Source organism: Lactuca serriola, chromosome 2 (assembly GCF_051521515.1).
Source record: "Lactuca serriola cultivar US96UC23 chromosome 2, Lser_US96UC23_V15, whole genome shotgun sequence".
Taxonomy (NCBI): Eukaryota; Viridiplantae; Streptophyta; class Magnoliopsida; order Asterales; family Asteraceae; genus Lactuca; species Lactuca serriola.
The window spans coordinates 52,733,870-52,739,710 of NC_136409.1; the positions used below are offsets into that span (position 1 = coordinate 52,733,870).

General features: G+C 37.7%; 1 non-coding gene across 1 annotated transcript; it reads left to right on the top strand.

Annotated features, from left to right (window-relative positions):
• The first annotated feature begins 4,332 nt into the window (after positions 1-4,332).
• LOC145091140 (small nucleolar RNA R71) lies at positions 4,333-4,439 on the top strand. The gene has a single exon (XR_013702028.1). It is a non-coding gene; the product is annotated as a small nucleolar RNA R71 (small nucleolar RNA).
• The last annotated feature ends 1,402 nt before the right edge of the window (positions 4,440-5,841 follow it).

Sequence of the window (5,841 nt, forward strand, 5' to 3'; positions counted from 1 at the left end):
CGAATACTCCCGTCTTGAGCGAACTTAGGGATATAAACCTTGTTAGCAATGGTGTTACACCACGTGGAACCCACAACACCCTCTGGGAACTCCTTGTGACAATTCTCAAGAAAGGTGCCAAAACCCTCAGTGGTGACCAATTGTTGGTCATAAATACCCAACCTGCAAGCTAGTTCCACCATACTACATTGGCGGAATTCACCACCAAGGCAAAAAGTAACAATTCCCGGGTTGTAATAATCGTTCCCTTCATAGAAGTTGATGGTTGAGAAAAACTCCCAACATAACTCCTTGAACACCGATTCTTGAATGCAGAATATCCGGTTCCATCCATCACAAGTGATGGATATCCCACCATTCATAAAGACTTTTACAAGACACGGGGCTAACTCCTCTTCATAACGAAATCTTCCTAACCAATCCCAATCTATTGCATTTGGCACATAAATTTCTTTCTTTTTAACTTCAACCAGCTTCTTCTTCCATCTTTTCATCGTGGAATCCGAATCAACTCTTGGAAAATTTAACCAAGGATGGTCTCCTTGGTTACCCCTAGAGCTTTGTCCACCTCTTGAAAACATTTTATGCAACATCAGAAAACCATAAAAACCAGAAAACACAGAAACAATAAAACTCAAAAACTAGGACTGCCTTTAGGGACCGACTCGTTGAGTCCACGAACAGACTCGGCGAATCGCAAGAACTGTTCGAGTCGCATGTCTGAGGTTCATCAGTTCATCAAACAAAACCCAAAATTGGTCCCAGGGGTTTTTCTCGGGATGCATACTAAGTATAAATTCACAATCAATTGCATCTATAACATTCTAATTAGACAAGAATTAAAATCCCTAGAATCCTAATCAAGTCAAAGGAAATGGGTTGCAACAAAATGGGACCATTATTCTGCAAAAATTAAAGCTTTAAGAAGATAATAAACAAAAGATGTTACCTTGTTAGAAGAAACTGGAAGAAATCAAAGAAAAATGGGATTGTTGCTTGAGAGAATATTGGCATGTCGAGTATAGGTATGTCGGCCGAATGAACTGAAAATGTTTTACAATTAGGTTAAAAAAACCATAATTTTACAGAAATGTAAAAATTATTTTTTCAATAAATTAAACCGACTCGTCGAGTCAGTATATGGACTCGCCGAGTCAGGTCGCAAAATTAGTTGACATCTGTGTAAGGACTCGTCGAGTTAGTGTATAGACTCGCCGAGTCTACTAATCTGTTGAAAACATTTTTTTCTAAAAAAACTTCTTTCTTTAAAAATAACACCACACCCCACACTTAGGCCTTAATTACCCTCAAGTAATCTGATAGGATTAAAACAACTTTTAATCTATGAAGATCGATTAGATCTTGAACAAGTATAAGTATAAGAAACAGCAAGAACGCAATAATAATAACAAACCAGAGAACAATATTAAGAACACAACAGCTTGAATCAATCGTGTTGAATGATTAAATAAAATCCTTAGAAGAGCTCGATTAAGAACATCAACTGTAAAGGATTGGGAGATTACAAGAAAGCAATATCGTAGAACTCTTGAATCTACAAACTGAAATCTTGAATCTTAACCTAATATGCATGCAAGCGATAACTTATATACAATACATAAAAGGCTCTCAGTTGGACAGGCCCAAACCTGAGAATAAAAGGCTAATCTACGAGCCCAAAAGACGCAACATAAAACAGAACTTCAGCCCAACATAATCATTTATGAATGAATATGAAGATTGAAATAGAAAAAAGAAATCCAAAGTAATCCACACCAAATGAAAAGTAAAAATGAAAAAGAAAAGAAAAGCAAACTCTATTGACAGGTTGCCTCCCGTTAAGCGCTTTTTTAGGAGTCTTTATCTGGACTCCATCCCGCTTTACGTTTCTGTTGCTTCCTCCATTGGGATCTCCTTCTTTAATTTTTGTACTTTACATTTTGTCTTGTACAAATGGATTTTTCTCTTGTATGCCCTCTTCAATTCTTCTATTCACTTTCTTGCAATGATTTCTTCAGCTTTACGCTTTTTCCCTTTACCATGCTTATTTTTTCCACTCTGTCCTTTTCATGCTCAATCATTTCCCTTCCTTTTATATCTTTCTTGATTGCCTTTTTGGACGTTACAGAATACGGTGTTTTGAAAGTGAAAACTTCAAACGTAGTAGAGACAATGGCACGAGGCTTCATTCTTTTGCTTTTGATTGACATCTCTTCTTAATCTAACATATGTGATTTAATAGAAGAGTTATGATTATCACCATTCAAATTTTTAGGATCCCCTTTATCTTCTAAACTTACTCTATCCTCCTCTTGGACAGCCACATCATTCTCCACAATTGTTTCAAGAAAAGCCAAATGTGCATCCTCAAGTTGATGTGATCTTTAACAGCCTTGTTTTCCTTAAGAGGATTCTTCAAGTAATCATGCAAAACGTGCACATCCGGTTTAGAAAGGGTACTAATGGCTTGCAGAATAAAATTTCCATCAGATTGGGATTTTTCCTATGTACTCGTCGAGCCAGCGGGTATGACTCGGCGAGTCAGAGAGTCTTTAACACTTTTGAGGCTTTCTTTGCAGTCAGCTTCCTTGATCAGCCTTTCTATCTCCTCCAGATCACCCTTGGCATCAAAATTCTCTTCCAAGGATTATAAGAATTGGTTTGGATTGATCTCTTGCAAGTAAGCAAGCTTTCTCTCCAATAATTCATCATCTAAAATTATTGATGAAACCTTATCTTCTTTTGACTCTTTGTGCTTCTCCTTTTTCTCAACTTCAAAAATTACCGAATCATCTCCCACCCTTAATGTTAGCATAGATTCACGTATATCTACCAAGGCACAAGCAGTATTCAAGAATGATTGGTACTTTAAAGTCCTCCTCCATGTCTAATATTATGAACTCAACCGGAAATACTAACTTATCAATTTTGATAAGGAGATATTTACATACTCCCATTGGATGTATTATCGTTTTGTCGGCTAGATGAATCTCCATTTGAATAGGCTTTGGGACCGGAAGGTTTAACTTTTGGAAGAAGGAATATGGCAAAATATTAATACTTTCCCCCGAATCCGTCAATGCTCGTGTGGTCATTATGTCCCCAAATTGACAAGGTACAGTGATGTTCCGCGGATCTCCCCTCTTTCCTGACATTTCATTTAGCACTATTTCAACAACTTCTTCTATATTTCTTCTAGTGGTAAAGAGGTTTTTAAGTAAAATAGCATATTTCGGTGTTTGTAATATCGTTTCAACAAATGGAATATTTACTTGGAGTGCCTTTATGTGCTCCACAAGCCTCCTATATTCTTGAATCTGCTCATCATGTATGGCTCAGCTCGGAAATGGAAAAGAGGGACGGTAAGGCTTCAAAAGAGAGCAGTTTTCGTTATCAGGTCTTCAACGCGTCGAGTCCATGTTAGCGACTCGGCGAGTCAAGTCGGGTTTACTCGAATTCCAGCTAATTACTTCTTCTGTTCGCACTTTGTTGGGATTCTTCTGGATAGAGGTCAGAGGAGTGAAAATTAGCTCAGAATCTGTTGTTATTGCCTTCACATGCGCAAATCTTGGATTTTGCTCGGTATTGGTAGGAAGTTCACCGGGTGCTCTTTGGTTGATTTATTGTGCAAGCTGACCTACCTATTTTTCAGTGTTATGAATAGATGCTTGCTGATTCCTAAGCATATTTTGATGATCCTTCATCATAGATTTATGTTCTCTAAACATATTTCATTTCTCTTTCATTTCAGCATATGTATCATTGTGTCTCTTCTCAGACACGACTACAGATCTTGTGAACATATCTTCCAAGACAGCTTTCTTCTCCAGCACCAGATCCTCTTTTTGATAAAAGCCCGTTTCTTTTTGCTTATATTTTTCCTCCTTTGCCTTTTTGTACTCATAATACGGGAGTCATTCCATCTTTGGTTTTCACTAATTTTCATCGTACCTATCACCAATTGAATAGCATACTTGCACATTCCAGTTCCCGTTCTCGTCAAGATCACATTCTTTAGTGAGATGAGGCCCTCTACAATTCTCAAAACTGACCCTAATGGCATGGATGGATTGGTCCATCTTAGTCATTCTTCGATCCAAACTCTCTAGTTTAGCCGTCATTGTTGCCATTCTATCATTAACTTAGTTCACCGCTCCCCGACATAGTTCATTCCTTGGGTTATGATATTATCTAGAGTGCTTAGAGAATTCTTCAATTAATTCATTGATTACCGGGGGTGGCTTATTCGTGAGAGGTCCTTGCGAATCAAGGAGTTGCCTTGAGGTCACATTCACTCCATCATAGAAAATGGAGACTTTTTGTTTGCTATTAAGATCATGATGTGGGCAGTTCCTTAGTAAACCTTTATATCTTTCCCAAGCCTCGTATAGGGATTCTCCAGCTTGTTGTTCAAAGTTGGCTATGGCTTTCCTCAACATGGCTATTTCTGAAGGAGGGCAAAATCGATCAATAAATTCTTCTTTCATCTTAGCCCATGTGGTGATGGATCCGAGAGGGAGTGGTTTGAGCCAATCTTTTGCATCTCCCTTAAACGTGACTGGTAGCATACGAAGCAAAACGGTTTCGTGAAGCACATTTGGAACATTGAATTAGTCAGTTACATCGTTGACCTCGTCTAAGTGCTTGTAAGCGTCTTCGTGATCTTTCCCGTAAAAGGGGATTTTCTTAAGTTGAGCAAGTATGTGGCCTTTTAGTTCGAAAGTGGCAATTGCAGGAATGATGGGTTGCACTAGTACCAGTCCGATATCGTCATGTATCCTCTTCTTCCATTCGCCCATGGGAACTTGATCGATGTTAGCCATGGTGTTAGTGGGTTCGCCTTCAAAGTCGCTTTATTCTTCGGATTTGGATTCGTAATCATACTCAAATTCGACTTCTTTGTGGAATGTATCGTCTCCAAGATTTCCAAGGTTGCTTCCTTCGCTCTTTTGGCTGCTAGACTCGCCTGCTTTCTTGTTCTTTTGCTTCCCAAAGACTGATTTGAGGTCCTTGAACGGTGATTTCTTTGGCGGGTTCTTGTCTTCAAGTACCTTGTCTATGTTTTTCCTTAGTGCGGATTTCGGGTCTTCAAATGGAGGAACTAGAGGTGTGTTGAATCCTTGGGTCATGTAATGCCTGCAAAAAAATAAGGAAAACGCATAAAAAGAACAAAACTAAAATAAAACACGAAACTGGGAATCAGTTATGGACTCGCCGAGTAGCTTTGACTACACTCGGCGAGTTCAAGGCAAAAATAGAAAAAAAATATATTAACGAAAATTCTAAAACAGAAAACTATTAAAACCTATCCTAATAACTAAATTACTTAAGAAATAAGTTTGTGCAAGATAAATCTCACACAAAGGATCGACAAAAATAGAAATTAGTATTAATTTTTGAACCGTTCCCCGACAACGGCGCCAAATAAGTAGGGTATCGAACTCAGGGAATGGAAATTAAACGAATAACTCATATTATCTAAGAACAAGTAATAAAAAGAAGGGTTTTCTCTAGTTTTACAAGACAAGAAACTTAAATAGACTAACTAACACGCAATTTAACTAACTAACAGCTAAAGTAAGTAAATACCACTAAGTTCAATAATTAAGAGGACTTCTGTTTATGTTCGAATCATTTGTTCCGATGGATGCTTTTATGGTAAATGCATCAGATTAATTCTTCATTGGTTACCGATTAAAGTGATTGGATTCACATTCGCTATTGCTAACCCTTAGAAAACAGATTAATTCAAGCAATGGCCAATTGTCTAAATTAATGAATTTCCTAGTTTATTGATTCGGGTTAAGTAAGACATGTAATAAGCTAATCAAATATGTTAAT